Genomic DNA, 16,028 nt, shown 5'->3' on the forward strand with positions numbered 1-16,028 from the left:
ACTTTGCACTAGCAGAGTTTGTGGTGAGGTTGATGCTTATGATGCATGCACAATGCACATGATCATGTAGTCCATTTTGTGTAATTGGCTTATCAGTCAATCTAGGCAGGCGGTTTGTCAATCAATCAGGTGATCAAGTAATCTAACCAATCAGAGCACTGAGAATTGTATTGAATCTCTCGGGTACATATTATTGGTCATTAGTTTAGGCTACCAGGTTCTGGGTTGTGATAGCTTGTGTTGATTGCTACTTGGTTCTGAATAGTGATGAGTGAGCACTAACATGCTCGGGTACTCATTGCTCGGCTCTAGCACATTGGAATACTCGGGTGCTTGACCCGAGCAACTAGCCCAATGTAAGTCTATGGGAAACTCAAGCATTTTTCAGGCGGCTCCCCAGTGCGGTCTGCAGAGGGCCTAAAAATTGCCCAAATCGATGGGAACAGTGCTCAAATTACATGGGAACAGCAAGAGGAAGACCCCTGAAAGCATTTCTGACTCCCAGATCAATGCTGTCATCAACATTGTCAGAGTATTACGCCACTTTTACGGACTCACAATAAAACATACAAAAACGAAACCAAAATGGATTTTCCTGGGAAATACAGTATGTTAAGGAACATCCTTTCTAGGGTAATGACTTGAATATAAGGCAAAATAAATAACTAAAAACAAAAATACTCGTCCACACCTTGGGCTATGTTCACACATAGCGTTTTTGATGCATTTTTGCACTTTTGCATTGCTTTCAACCAAGGCAAATGCATTCATCAGGAAATGCCATTTTAACATTTTACAACCTTATCTGGCCATGTGTTGTGTGACACATCATCAGACACATGAATACAGTGCTGAAAAGACATAGGAACAGAATGGGGAAGACCTCTGGAAGCATCTCTGACTCCCAGGTCACTGCCAAAAAGTGTGCACATCATAAGTGATCCTTGGCGCATGTGAAGATGCCTCCTGCCATGCACCTGTCTTTCAGACTTGCAACAGTCACCGTCCACATCCTTGTCCCACTGCAGCGTTCAGTTGCCCCTACCCCATTCATTGGAATGCAAACGCAAGTATGCAGGCAGCCACCCACCCACCTGCAGGCTGCAATACTATACTGCCAAATTTTTGACAGCTGCTTGCACTTGAAATGTGGCCTTTTAGGCTCGTGGAGGCGGAAGCTGTACACAATCTTATGGCGACGGCGACCGGGTATCCATACTCGGTCCGCAGCCGCCACTATTTGTCCTGGTGTCGTCTCCACCTGCCACAAGCACGGGTCCCACAACATTACCCATGCCCTCCCTAGTGCACTTACTGGGAAAGACCACCTAGCCACAAACACGTGGACAGGGGAATCTGGCCAGGGACAGTAAGGATCCAGTCCACAGCTTTCTTTGCTGAGTTGTATTTCACCACAGCCATATTCTTTAGCTTGGTGAAAGGACTTGGGAAACCATATCTACCCAGCTGTCATTTCTCCAAGGCAGTCTTCTAAAGCTGCTTTCACTTAAAATGTGGCCTTTTAGGCTCGTGGAGGTGGAAGCTTTTCATAACCTCATGCCGGCGGCCGGGTGTCCATTCTCGGTCCCCAGCCTCCACTGTTTCTCCCGGTGTCGTCTCCGCCTTCCACAAGCACGGGTCCCACAACATTACCTGGGCCCTCCCCAGTGCAATTACTGGGAAGGACCACCTAACCACAAACACGTGGACAGGTGAATGTGGCCAGGGCGGGTACGGAGCCAGTCCACAGTTTTTTTTGCTGAGTTGTATTTCACTACAGCCATATTCTTTAGCTTAGTGAAAGGACTTGGGAAACCATATCTACCCAGCTGTCATTTTTCCCAGGAAGTCCTCTAAAGCTGCTTTCACTTGAAATGCTGCCTATTAGGCTCGTGGAGGTGGAAGCTTTTCATAACCTCATGACGGCGGCGGCCAGGTGTTCATACTCGGTCCCCAGCCGCCACTATTTCACTCTTTCTCCAGGTGTCATATCCACCTTCCACAAGCACGGGTCCCACAACATTACCCGTGCCCTCCCCAGTACACTTACTGGGAAGGATCGCCTAACCACAAACACGTGGACAGGTGAATGCGCCAGGGACGGAACGGAGCCAGTCAACAGCTTTTTTTGCTGAGAGTTGTATTTCACCACAGCCATATTCTTTAGCTCAGTGAAAGGACTGACATAGAGGGAAACTGTATCTACTCTGGGTGTCATTTCTCCCAGGAAGTCCTCTAAAGCAGCTTTTGCAGAAGCAATGGCAGCCCGTCCAACAAAAACTCGCACTTCTCGGTGGTGCTTTGACACACAAACTTCTTTCTTTGCGCTTTTAATTTCATGAATGCAGAGTTGGACAATGGCCTGATATGCAATCCAGTTTGAGAAATAACATGCACAAGCACGTCCGATACACTTTAAGAAAACAGCCATAAAGCGTCCAGGAACCTTCCCCCACACTTTTCTTTGCCAGAGCTGCTTCTCGGCAGGGTTGGACGGACCGACCAGAAAACCGGAGACTCTTCCGGTGGGCCCTGACTTCTCCTTCAGGAGAGTTCATAGTGCCGATGTGAGTGCATGATGATGATAGAGGCCACAATCTGCTTAGTTTTCTGTTACTTGGAATGCAAGCGCAAGTATGCAGTCAGCCACCCACCCACAGGCTTCAATACTAAACTGCCAGATTTCTGCACAGCTGCTTGCACTTGAAATGTGGCCTTTTAGGCTCATGGAGGCAGAAGCTTTTCACAACCTCATGCCTCATGTTCATACTCGGTCCCCAGCCATCACTACACTGTGTTCCAAATTATTATGCAAATAATATTTTCTCAGATTTTCCCAAAGAACTATTAGAGTACAATTGAAAGGTTTTTGTACAAACTGCCTATGACAACAGTATATTTAAAAAAAAATAAAAAACTCAAACTGCACTCAAAATGCATGTTCCAAATTATTATGCACAGCAGAGTTTTCAACCTTTTCATTTTATTAAAGAACAAAAAAAATGGTCATTTTTGAAATTATAAGCATTAGCAGGTTATTACAAACTGAAATCAAACAGTTTTCAACTCAAAACTTTATTCTAGGTGATGTTACATTTGCACATAGGACCACTTGTTCGAAAGGAGCTTCTGAACTCTCTCGTCCATTGAATTTGTCAGGTTTTGGATGGTTTCTGCTTCAATTGTTTTGCATGAGGACAGAATACCCTCCCAGAGCTGTTGCTTAGATGAGAACTGCCTCCCGCCATCATAGACACTCCTTTTGATGATGCTCCAGAGGTTCTCAATGGGGTTGAGGTCAGGGGAGCATGGGTGCCACACCATAATTTTGTCACCTTTTATGCCCATAACAGCTAGAGATGCAGATGTGTTATGTGCAGCATGAGACGGGGCATTATCATGCATGAAAATGATCTTGCTGCGGAATGCACGGTTCTTCTTCTTGAACCATGGAAGGAAGTGCTGTTTGAGAGACTCAACATACATTATGGAGTTCATCTTTACCCCTTCAGGGATCCTAAAAGGGCTGACAATCTCTCTCCCCATGATTCCAGCCCAAAACATTACACCACCTCCTCCTTGTTAGCGCCGTAGCCATATTTGCATGGGGTGTCCATCAACCAGCCATCCTCCACTGCATCCATCTGGACCATCGAGATCATTTCATGCATGATAATGCCCCGTCTCATGCTGCACATAACACATCTGCATCTCTGGCTGCTATGGGCATAAAAGGGGACAAACTTATGGTGTGGCACACATGCTCCCCTGACCTCAACCCCATTAAGAACCTCTGGAGCATCATCAAAAGGAGTGTCTATGATTAGTGTTGAGCCACCCCCGTAGTGTTCGAGTTCGGTTCGGTTCGTCGAACACCCGTGTGTTCGCCGAACTGTTCGTCGAACACCTTCGAACACCATTAAAACCAATGGCAGGCAAACAAAAACACATAGAAACACATAGAAAACACCTTCAAAGGTGTCCAAAAGCTGACAAACTGCTCAGAAGACATAACTAACACATGGAAAAGTGACAAGTACATATAGTCATGCGAAAAGAATAGAGGTGGAGGAGTAAAAGGAGGGGGAGACACAGATATAGGCATGTCATGCCCTTCTAAAATCCAAAAAGTGAGAAGCCGACACGGCCAGTCCGCTCCTGCCCGTGCCACCTCCGTGTCGCCGGGTTTGTGCCAGAGCTGCGGTGAACCCTGACGGCCAGCCCCCCTCTCCCAATACTGGTGCCTGTCCGCTGGTGGGTCAAGCGAGCCCCCCTGTGGTGGAGGCAGCTCTAAGCTTTTTAAATTACATTGTCTCTCTAATTTGAATGAATACACTTTAAATCCATTTACAAGGATCTATTGGAGGGCAAGTCTCATGCCAGCAGCCACGCAATTCCAGCTCCAGTAGCGTCCACTAAAGCTGCTGCAGTTAAAAAGCTTTTATAAGGATCGAGCTCGGCTGTCCACCGCAAGGCATCCTAATGCCAGTCCCAGCCCCTATGCCTTGGGGTGCCTCCTGATGCTCTTCACTAAGTATCCCGTGGTCCCGAAGCATTTCCTTTGAAAAAATTAAGTGTCCAAACTACAGGTGGTGTAGCTTGCTTAACAGCCGGGATAATCCGCTGACTAGCAGACACTGCTACTAGGCACAATGTATTTCCTGGGCTAGATGCAGTTACAAATTTGTAATTAGATACTCTCGTAGGATGCTGAGAAAGCATTCCATAGAGTCTATTGGCACGCCATATATTATTCTCTTAAAAAGCTTGGGGTAAGGGTCTAGGGGACCATTTTATAGCCAAAGTCACGGACCTGTATCGCAATACGTCACCTAGGCTTAAGATAAATGGAACTGTAGCACCCTGAGGGCTCGGTTGCTACAGAGGTATTGCACCTCACCCAGAGGTGTGATATCTCACTCTCAGGTAAGGATGGAGTGTGGATCAGGACTAGTGTTGAGCCACCCCCGTAGTGTTCGAGTTCGGTTCGGTTCGTCGAACACCCGTGTGTTCGCCGAACTGTTCGTCGAACACCTTCGAACACCGTTAAAACCAATGGCAGGCAAACAAAAACACATAGAAACACATAGAAAACACCTTCAAAGGTGTCCAAAAGCTGACAAACTGCTCAGAAGACATAACTAACACATGGAAAAGTGACAAGTACATATAGTCATGCGAAAATAAAAGAGGTGGAGGAGTAAAAGGAGGGGGAGACACAGATATAGGCATGTCATGCCCTTCTAAAATCCAAAAAGTGAGAAGCCGACACGGCCAGTCCGCTCCTGCCCGTGCCACCTCCGTGTCGCCGGGTTTGTGCCAGAGCCGCGGTGAACCCTGACGGCCAGCCCCCCTCTCCCAATACTGGTGCCTGTCCGCTGGTGGGTCGAGCGAGCCCCCCTGTGGTGGAGGCAGCTCTAAGCTTTTTAATTTAAATTGTTTCTCTAATTTGAATGAATACACTTTAAATCCATTTACAAGGATCTATTGGAGGGCAAGTCTCATGCCAGCAGCCGCGGTAATTCCAGCTCCAGTAGCGTCCACTAAAGCTGCTGCAGTTAAAAAGCTTTTATAAGGATCAAGCTCGGCTGTCCACCGCAAGGCATCCTACTGCCAGTCCCAGCCCCTATGCCTTGGGGTGCCTCCTGATGCTCTTCACTAAGTATCCCATGGTCCCGAAGCATTTCCTTTGAAAAAATTAAGTGTCTAAACTACAGGTGGTGTAGCTTGCTTAACAGCCGGGATAATCCGCTGACTAGCAGACACTGCTACTAGGCACAATGTATTTCCTGGGCTAGATGCAGTTAAAAATTTGTAATTAGATACTCTCGTAGGATGCTGAGAAAGCATTCCATAGAGTCTATTGGCACGCCATATATTATTCTCTTAAAAAGCTTGGGGTAAGGGTCTAGGGGACCATTTTATAGCCAAAGTCACGGACCTGTATCGCAATACGTCACCTAGGCTTAAGATAAATGGAACTGTAGCACCCTGAGGGCTCGGTTGCTACAGAGGTATTGCACCTCACCCAGAGGTGTGATATCTCACTCTCAGGTAAGGATGGAGTGTGGATCAGGACTAGTGTTGAGCCACCCCCGTAGTGTTCGAGTTCGGTTCGGTTCGTCGAACACCCGTGTGTTCGCCGAACTGTTCGTCGAACTGTTCGTCGAACACCTTCGAACACCGTTAAAACCAATGGCAGGCAAACAAAAACACATAGAAACACATAGAAAACACCTTCAAAGGTGTCCAAAAGCTGACAAACTGCTCAGAAGACATAACTAACACATGGAAAAGTGACAAGTACATATAGTCATGCGAAAATAAAAGAGGTGGAGGAGTAAAAGGAGGGGGAGACACAGATATAGGCATGTCATGCCCTTCTAAAATCCAAAAAGTGAGAAGCCGACACGGCCAGTCCGCTCCTGCCCGTGCCACCTCCGTGTCGCCGGGTTTGTGCCAGAGCCGCGGTGAACCCTGACGGCCAGCCCCCCTCTCCCAATACTGGTGCCTGTCCGCTGGTGGGTCGAGCGAGCCCCCCTGTGGTGGAGGCAGTTCTAAGCTTTTTAATTTAAATTGTTTCTCTAATTTGAATGAATACACTTTAAATCCATTTACAAGGATCTATTGGAGGGCAAGTCTCATGCCAGCAGCCGCGGTAATTCCAGCTCCAGTAGCGTCCACTAAAGCTGCTACAGTTAAAAAGCTTTTATAAGGATCGAGCTCGGCTGTCCACCGCAAGGCATCCTACTGCCAGTCCCAGCCCCTATGCCTTGGGGTGCCTCCTGATGCTCTTCACTAAGTATCCCATGGTCCCGAAGCATTTCCTTTGAAAAAATTAAGTGTCTAAACTACAGGTGGTGTAGCTTGCTTAACAGCCGGGATAATCCGCTGACTAGCAGACACTGCTACTAGGCACAAAGTATTTCCTGGGCTAGATGCAGTTAAAAATTTGTAATTAGATACTCTCGTTGGATGCTGAGAAAGCATTCCATAGAGTCTCCTGGCACGCCATATATGATTCTCTTAAAGAGCTTGGGGTAGGGGTCTAGGGGACCCTTTTATAGCCAAAATCACGGCCCTGTATCGCAATACGTCACCTAGGCTGAAGATAAATGGAACTGTAGCACCCTGAGGGCTCGGTTGCTACAGACGTATTGCACCTCACCCAGAGGTGTGATATCTCACTCTCAGGTAAGGATGGAGTGTGGATCAGGACCCGACACCTGCATGTATTACACCACATTGCCGTGGGGCAGGGCGACCAATATGCCCCTGAGATGGGCACGACAGTCCCTGTCCCTGGCTGGAGTGGGGGGAGGGAACACTGAGGAAGTGGAACCCTGTAGTGCAGGAGCAGGGAGGAAGCAGTTCCTGGGTGCATTGAGAAGGGAGTATAAAAGGTGGGCACCATCTTATTTCAGTGCAGAGAAGTCTGAGCAGAAGTGGCAGGGAGCAGGGGCTCTGCATGAGCTCTGCTCCGGAGGCGGGCCTAGTAACAGAGGCCCAGGCCTGCAAGAGGGAGAAGGAAGGAAGAGGAGCGGAGAAGGCTCCAGGAACGAGGAATGAAGGGATCCCAGGGGTGCGGACGGGCGAGTCGCCACCGCACGCCCGAATCCACCTGCGTGGAGGGGTCAGGCCAAAGGGGGAGACCGGTCCCCGAACTAGTGGAGGCAGGAAACGACCCTCAGCTAGAAACCGGAGGCTCTGACATTTTATGTGGCGCAGCCCCTTGCTCCACCCGCTAGGAAGGCACCACATAGGGTCAGGGAAACTGGCGCCAAGTTTACCAAGAGGAGGCCCGAGGCAGCCGGACAGAAGGGTTGGTAAGAAAGGCCAGACAAAGGACACACAAAGGGGGTCCTGTGAAGCGCTCCAAAGTTATCTGGGAGTTGTCTGAGCCCCTCACCTGGTGAGCACAGTACGACGTGGGCAGCCGTTACCTGCAGACGTGGTCTGGATAATAAGAACTGTGAGTAAAGGCCCTGAACTGCATCACTGACTCCGTGTCGTTACTGCTGCTGCCCTGCACCATCACCCCCATCCTCCGCATACACTGCCCTGAGGCTATACTCCTCCCGTGGGGAGTTATGCTACGCTCTGCTGCACCCACAACACCAGCCTTAGCGGTCTGCCCTGTAGCGGCGGTTCACTCTGACCGCAATCCACGGGTGGCGTAGTCGGACATTTAAACATCAAAACCACATAAATAGTTCCGCCACTGGTTTGACCGCCCTGAGCCACGGAATCGGATCGCCGCCACGAAGACTACAACCACCAGCATCCACCAAAAAGGGTCCGGCTCCGGGTGTCCCAAGGCCCAGGGGGTGCGTCAGAACATTTTCATCACCTTTCACAATCACCAATGGGACAAGGCAGGGATGTCCTCTGTCCCCTCTCTTATACATCCTAGTGACGGAGCACCTGCTCTCATCAATTCGCCATAACCCCAATATTAGGTGGATTGAGGTGGGAGGCACCGAGTACAAGTGCTCTCTATTTGCTGATGATGTCCTAGTATATATCACTCAATCACATATATCCATCCCTGCTGTTATGGCTGAAATAGATCACTTTGTTACATGGTAAAATTTTAAAATCAATGCAGCGAAGTCTGAGGCCCTCGATGTCTCCCTCCCTAAATCCATATAGGATTCCATCCAGTCCAACTTTCCCTTTGCCTGGCCCTCACAGGGTATCAAATACTTAGGAATTCCTATTCATAGAGACCTCTCCCATCTATGTTATCTTAATTTTGGGCCCTTTATTGAACAATTCCATACAGACCACGGTTGGCAAGTTAGAACTGTAAGATTCACTACGTGAACCACTGGTGTTTTGTGGAAAAGCACATGTACACCGCGTTCCAAATTATTATGCAAAAAGTGTTTAGGAGTGATAAGGGAAGAATTTGTTTGTTTGTCAGTTAAACTCATTGATGGTGATGTGTGTCAGGGCTCTTTATATCACTGTAAGCAATTGCAGACACCTGTGCTAATTAGTTTGGCAGGTTTGTCCAATGAAAGGCAAGACTACTTAAGAAGGCTCTCTCACATTATTAAGCAGCCTACATTTTCTGCCAAAATGGGAAAGAAAAAGGATGTGTCGGCTGCTGAGAAGCAACAAATTGTGGAGTGTTTAGGTCAAGGCATGACTACAATCAACATTGTGCGATGATCAGGATGAAGTGTCTTGGCAATCAAGAAGTATGTAGCTGATTCACAGTACACACGTGTGCGTGCTGATAAGGGCAAATTGAGGACTCTTTCCTACAGGCAATTACGTCAGGTTGAAAGAGCAGCGGCAAAAAAGCCTTGTCATAGCAGCAGACAAGTTTTTGAAGCTGCTTGTGCCTCCAACGTCCCCCGAACAACAAGATGCAGGGTCCTTCAGAGGTTTGCAGCTGTGCATACGCCATCCTGTCGACCTCCTCTATCCACTTCACACAAGCAGAAACGGCTCCAGTGGGCCAAACATTACATGAAGACTGATTTCAAAACTGTTTTGTTCACGGATGAGTGCCGTGCAGCGCTCGATGGTCCAGATGAATGGAGTGGAGGATGGCTGGTTGATGGACACCCCACGCAAACACGGCTACAGCGCCAACAAGGAGGAGGTGGAGTAATGTTTTGGGCTGGAATCATGGGGAGAGAGATTGTCGGCCCCTTTAGGATCCCTGAAGGCGCTAAAGATGAACTCCATAATGTATGTGGATTTTCTCAAACAGCACTTCCTGCCATGGTTCAAGAAGAAGAACCGTGTATTTCACAGCAAGATCATTTTTCTGCATGATAATGCACCATCTCATGTTGCACATAAAACATCTGCATCTCTGGCTGATATGGGCATAAAAGGGGACAAACTTATGGTGTGACCCCCATGCTCCCCTGACCTCTACCCCATTCAGAACCTTTGGAGCATCATTAAAAGGAGTGTCTATGATGGCGGGAGGCAGTTCACATCTAAGCAACAGCTCTGGGATGGTATTCTGTCCTCATGCAAAACAATTGAAGCAGAAACCATCCAAAACCTGACAAATTCAATGGACGAGAGAGTTCAGAAGCTCCTTTCGAACAAGGGGTCCTATGTGAAAATGTAACATCACCTAGAATAAAGTTTTGAGTTGAAAACTGTTTGATTTCAGTTTCTAACAACCTGCTAATGCTTATAATTTCAAAAATGACTATTTTTTTGGTCTTTATTAAAATGAAAAGGTTGATCGAAAAGTTTGGGGGATCTATGAGTGTGGCAACCCAGTAGTCATGATGACTTCGAATTCTGACAATATGAGGGTCATGCTGCAGGTAGTGCAGCAAGAAGGCACTTATGTCTCTTGAGCATCTCGGAGCCCCAAAATTATTTTCCGGGCTAGATGCAGCTAAAAATTATTTTTAATTTTAAATCTGGTGAAGCTTATTATAGATGGCCTAATAGGATCAGTGCTGCACACTGCTACAAAGCCCAAATTATTTTCCAGTCAAGATACAGATAAACATGATTAGTAATTTGAAAGCTTAAAACGGTTGGTAGGGTGATTTTAACCAATCATCAAGCTTTTACTCTCCCCAGGATGACACAGGGGTAGAAAAGTCGTTTCGGATCCATGATTTGTTCATCTTTATGAACGTGAGTCTGTCTACATTATCAGTGGAGAGCCGCGTGCGCTTATCTGTCAGCACACCACCAGCAGCGCTGAACACACGTTCAGACAGAACGCTGGCTGCGGGGCATGACAAGATCTCCAAGGCGTAAGTGGCTAGCTCCGGCCATTTATCCAGATTGGAAGCCCAAAAAGAGCAAGGGTCCAGTGACACAGTCGTGGCTTCAATGTTTACTTGGAGATACTCCTGTACCATCGTCTCTAGGCGTTGACTATGTGTCAGACTTCTTGTCTCCTGTGGCCTTGCAAAGGATGGGCTAAAAAAGTGGTGAAATGATTCCGCAAAATTGATGTTACCAGCAGATACTGTGGTTCTGTTACGGTTTGAGTGCTGAACACTTGACGGTCCCACGGTTGGCAAGTTGGAACTGTGAGATTCACTACGTGCACCACTGGTATTTTGTGGAAAAGCACATGTAAGATTCTGCAACAGTCTCTGCTGATACTCCTGCATGCGTGCATCCCTTTCTATGGCAGGAATAATTTCTGCAAATTTACTTTTGTACCGGGGATCTAACAGTGTGGCAACCCAGTACTCAGGATTATTTCTAATTCTCACAATTCGAGGGTCATGTTGCAGGTAGTGCAGCAAGAAGGCACTCATGTGTGTTGCGCATCCAGGAGCACCAAGTCCCTGTTGTGTTGGTGGCGAGGTAACAATCATGCTTCCTTCCTCTGTCCTCTCCCCCCAACCTCGCACAACAGAAATGTGATCAAGGTCTCCCTCATCTGATGAGTCTTCCATCAGTTCGTCCTCCACTTCTTCCTGGGCTCCTGCACCTTCCTCACTAGTTTGGCTGCTACCATGCGCCCTGGTAAAATCATCTCCCCCACCCTCACATGCCTGCCGCCTTGGTGCTGCCGACCGTCTGGACCTTGCAGATGTTAGCCCTTCCGCATACAACTCCTCCTCCTCTACTTCCTCCACCTCCTCTTGTGCCACCACCTGACTCCGAATTCTGTTTAACATGTGCTCCAGCATGTAAATCACCGGAATAGTCATGCTGATAATGGCATCGTCAGCACTAAACATCTTCGTCGCCATTTCAAAACTGTGCAGAAGGGTGCATAGGTCCCTGATCTGAGACCACTCCTCCAGCGTGATTTGCCCCACCTCTGAATCTCGTTGGCCCAGGCTATACGTCAGAACGTATTGCACCAGGGCTTGTCGGTGCTGAAACAGTCGCTGCAACATGTGCAGAGTTGAATTCCACCGGGTAGGCACATCGCATTTTAGCCGGTGAAGTGGCAGGCCCAACGACTTCTGTAGAGATGTAAGTCGCTGAGCTGCGGGATGCGAACGGCGAAAGTGAGCACACAGCGACCGTGCCCTCTGCAGAAGGCCATCTAGTCTGGGATAGTGGGCTAAAAATTGCTGGACAACCAGGTTCAACACGTGAGCCATACAAGGCACGTGTGTGACATTGCCCCGGCGAAGGGCCGCACCCAGGTTTGCAGCATTGTCGCACACGGCCTTCCCTGGTTTCAGGTCCAGTGGAGACAACCATTCATGAAATTGGTTCTCCAGAGCAGACCACAACTCCTCAGCTGTGTGACTCACATTTCCCAGACATTTCAATGTAAAAACCGCCTGATGACGTTGAGCCCTACTGCCAGCATAGTAAGGAGGTGTGCAGGATCCCTTCTGCGCAGTTAGAAAGCTTGTGGCATGACCAGACAGGCTTTGGGTGCAGGTGGAAGACCGAGAGGAGGTTGAGGAGGCAGAAGCAGTGGAGGAACTTTGACATAAAGAGGATTGACGCACAACTCGTGGGGACGGCAAGACTTGGACAGCAGCCCCTTGTCCTGCTGTCACCATAGTTACCCAGTGCCCAGTCAGCGACATGTAACGCCCCTGTCCATGCCTACTCGTCCAAGTGTCTGTGGTGAAATGCACCCTGTCACACACAGAGTTTCTCAAAGAAGCGGTGATGTTGTGTGCGACATGCTGGTGGAGCCCAGGCACACCTTTGTTTGAGAAGTAGTGCCGACTGGGCATATGGTACTGGGGCACTGCGACGGACATAAGGTCTCGAAAATCCTCTGTGTCCACCAGGCGGAAAGGCAGCATTTCTGTAGCCAAGAGCTTGCAGATGGTGAAATTCAACCTCTTAGCTTTCTCATGGCTAGGAGGAAATGGTCTTTTACTTGTCCACATCTGAGGGACCGAGGGCTGGCTATTGTGCTTAGACGGGGTTGATAAGGGTGTCCCCGGCAAACTGCCGGTCTGTGAGGAAGATGCAGGCGGACATGTTAGGTTGCCTTGATCCAAAGGTGGTGCTATCGATGTCGGACAGCGCTCAAGACCAGCTGGTGTTACCACCTCCAAAGAAAATGATGACCTGCCAATCACGCTGGCTGTTGCGGGTAAAGAGGTGGCAGGTCTGCGCCCCAAAACAGGTGTGACTGCTGTCCCCCCAGTCACAGAGGATGAAGAGGCCGCGGATGCACAAGATATGGCAGACGGTGGTTGGCCCGGCCGGCTAGGCCGCATTGTAGCACACTGAGCTTCCCACTGCAACTTATGCTTCATGTCCATGTGCCGGTTCATGCATGAAGTACTCAAACTATGTATTTTTTGGCCTCTACTTAGCTTTTGCTGACAAATGTTACAGATAACACGAGTTGGGTCATCTTTATCGATCTGAAAAAATGCCCAGGCTATGCAAGGCTTAGCACCCATGCGACCTGAAGAGCCACCACGACTTGTGGTGAGAGGCAGAGTTGTGTTTGAGGATGCAGTTGTTGACGTGCTTCCAGTACTACGTCTCTGTCCAGGAAGGCGCAACCTGACCTCGTCGTCACTAGCATCTTCCTCCACCTCCTCTGCTGACCTCATCTCTTGGCTGACTGTGGGTTGACAGTAAGTGGGATCTACGACCTCATCATCATCACCCTGTGCGTTATCACACCCGTCGTCCTCAGAGCCAACCTCTTCCTGCCCTGACAAAAAACTAAAGTTGTCGCTCCAATCAGGTATTTGAGTCTTATCATCGTCTTCCTCATTGTCTCCACCAACAGGAGTTACAGTTTGGGAATGAGGGTCTACATTATGGTCAGAACCTTCTGCGTCTGGTCCTGGATCCGACTCATAAAGATTCTGGGCATCAGTGCAGATCATTTCCTCGTCTGGATTCACAGAAGCGCTGGAGTCGACCTCTGATTCCCAGGCTATAGTATGAGTAAACAGCTCTGCAGACTCAACCATCTGTTCTACCTCATACTCAGACGGGCAGCTGGAGATTTGGGAGCTGTGAGGAAGCAAGTGCGATTTGGGTGACACCTTTGAGGACTGGAGTATTTGTGATGTTGAAGTTGATGTGGAGGAGAGCCCACTTAAAGGAGCACTTGATATCCGTTGAAGCACCTGCTGTTTTTGTGCCTCATCTGGAATTTGTAGCGATTGGCGTGGCCGTAAGAAAGGGATCTTATCACATTGTCCGCTAAAAGAAGTAGACATTTTAGTTTGGCTGGAAGATGGTCTTTCTTCTGCACCTACCCCACGGACACAACCTTTTTTCCCCTTCCCAACACGCCTATTCCCCTTTCCACCAGTAGCAGGCCTTTTTCCACTCATTTTGGTGGTTAACTAATTCACAACTCTGGAGTTGTTTGCACAAAAAAACAATGGATGGTAACCGAGCAGAGCTGAGTGGCCAAACTGTGGTATTAGGCCAAAACTATTGGTTGGGTTAGATGCAGAAAAAAATTATTTTTAATTTGCAACCTGATGGAGGTCAGTATAGATGGACTAATAGACCAAGTCCCACACACCGCTAGAAGCCCAAATATTTTTTCAGAGCTAGATGCAGAAATTTTTTTTATTCAATTTGCAACCTGATGGAGGTCAGTATAGATGGACTAATAGACCAAGTCCCACACACTGCTAGAAGCCCAAATATTTTTTCAGAGCTAGATGCAGAAAAAAATTATTTTTAATTTGCAACCTGATGGAGGTCAGTATAGATGGACTAATAGACCAAGTCCCACACACCGCTAGAAGCCCAAATATTTTTTCAGAGCTAGATGCAGAAAATTTTTTTATTCAATTTGCAACCTGATGGAGGTCAGTATAGATGGACTAATAGACCAAGTCCCACACACTGCTAGAAGCCCAAATATTTTTTCAGAGCTAGATGCAGAAAAAAATTATTTTTAATTTGCAACCTGATGGAGGTCAGTATAGATGGACTAATAGACCAAGTCCCACACACCGCTAGAAGCCCAAATATTTTTTCAGAGCTAGATGCAGAAAAAAATTATATTCAATTTGCAACCTGCTGGAGGTCAGTATAGAAGGACTAATAGAACAAGTCCCACACACTGCTAGAAGCCCAAATATTTTTTCAGAGCTAAATGAAGAAAAAAATTATTTTTAATTTGCAACCTGATGGAGGTCAGTATAGATGGACTAATAGACCAAGTCCCACACACTGCTAGAAGCCCAAATATTTTTTCAGAGGTAGATGCAGAAAAAATTATTTTTAATTTGCAACCTGATGGAGGTCAGTATAGATGGACTAATAGAACAAGTCCCACACGCTGCTAGAAGCCCAAATATTTTTTCAGAGATAAATGAAGAAAAAAATTATTTTTAATTTGCAACCTGATGGAGGTCAGTATAGATGGACTAATAGACCAAGTCCCACACACTGCTAGAAGCCCAAATATTTTTTCAGAGCTAGATGCAGAAAAAAATTATTTTTAATTTGCAACCTGATGGAGGTCAGTATAGATGGACTAATAGACCAAGTCCCACACACCGCTAGAAGCCCAAATATTTTTTCAGAGCTAGATGCAGAAAAAAATTATATTCAGTTTGCAACCTGATGGAGGTCAGTATAGATGGACTAATAGAATGATGCTATGCCCAAAAGATTTTACTTCACTAGGTGCAGTAAAAAAATTGGTATTCTATACACAGGTGGTATATCTTGCAACACAGATAGGCTACTCCACTGACTAACACACTCTGCAATAGGCCAAAAAGGATTAGCTTTGCTAGATTCAGCCAAATGCTGTGAAAAAAACTTGCACAGCACTGGCACAGACCTGCCTGGCAAAAACTGATAGGAACTGATGTAACCTAGTCCTGAAAAGGACTCCAATTACAATGAGTCTTTACTCCCACAATCTATCTATTTAAGAGCACAGACCTGCTTGATAAAAGTCGTAGGAAATGCTGTAACCTAGTCCTTAAAAGGACTGCAATCACAACTATTCCCTACTCCCAAGCTATCTGTATATTTGTGCGAAAATTGGCTTGAAATTAACAAGGTATAGCGCACACAGCAACAGCGGTGCCGTCTAACACGCAGCTGCAGCAGTGAGAAAATGGTGGCGACGGGGAAAATGGCTTGGTCTTATA

The 16,028-nt window shown here is 47.4% G+C and overlaps 1 protein-coding gene across 2 annotated transcripts in view; it reads left to right on the forward strand.

Annotated features, from left to right (window-relative positions):
* Nucleotides 1-16,028, forward strand: part of LOC141154959 (cytochrome P450 2G1-like) — a 103,628-nt gene that overhangs the window by 358 nt on the left and 87,242 nt on the right. The gene's annotated exons all lie outside the window — the stretch shown is intronic.

Source organism: Phyllobates terribilis, unplaced genomic scaffold (genome assembly GCF_046119375.1).
Source record: "Phyllobates terribilis strain yellow unplaced genomic scaffold, ASM4611937v1 Scaffold_7__3_contigs__length_470593459, whole genome shotgun sequence".
Taxonomy (NCBI): domain Eukaryota; kingdom Metazoa; phylum Chordata; class Amphibia; order Anura; family Dendrobatidae; genus Phyllobates; species Phyllobates terribilis.